A 236-nucleotide genomic window follows, 5' to 3' on the forward strand; every position below is an offset into this window, starting at 1 on the left:
ATAGTAAATTGTTACAATTATCTATCATCTAGAAAATTTGTACTTTTTTTTTCTGTTTATTATTTTTCATACATAATGGCTACTAACTATGATTCTATCAACAGTATTACAGATTTGAATCTTCTAAATTTTGAATGTTACTTTAGAAGGTAAAGTATGATCTCTCACCATTTATTTCATAGGTGGAACCAAGAAAAAACATGAGAAAGAAACCATTTAAGGGTAAGAGATCACAC

Source organism: Arachis ipaensis, chromosome B09 (genome assembly GCF_000816755.2).
Source record: "Arachis ipaensis cultivar K30076 chromosome B09, Araip1.1, whole genome shotgun sequence".
Lineage (NCBI taxonomy): Eukaryota > Viridiplantae > Streptophyta > Magnoliopsida > Fabales > Fabaceae > Arachis > Arachis ipaensis.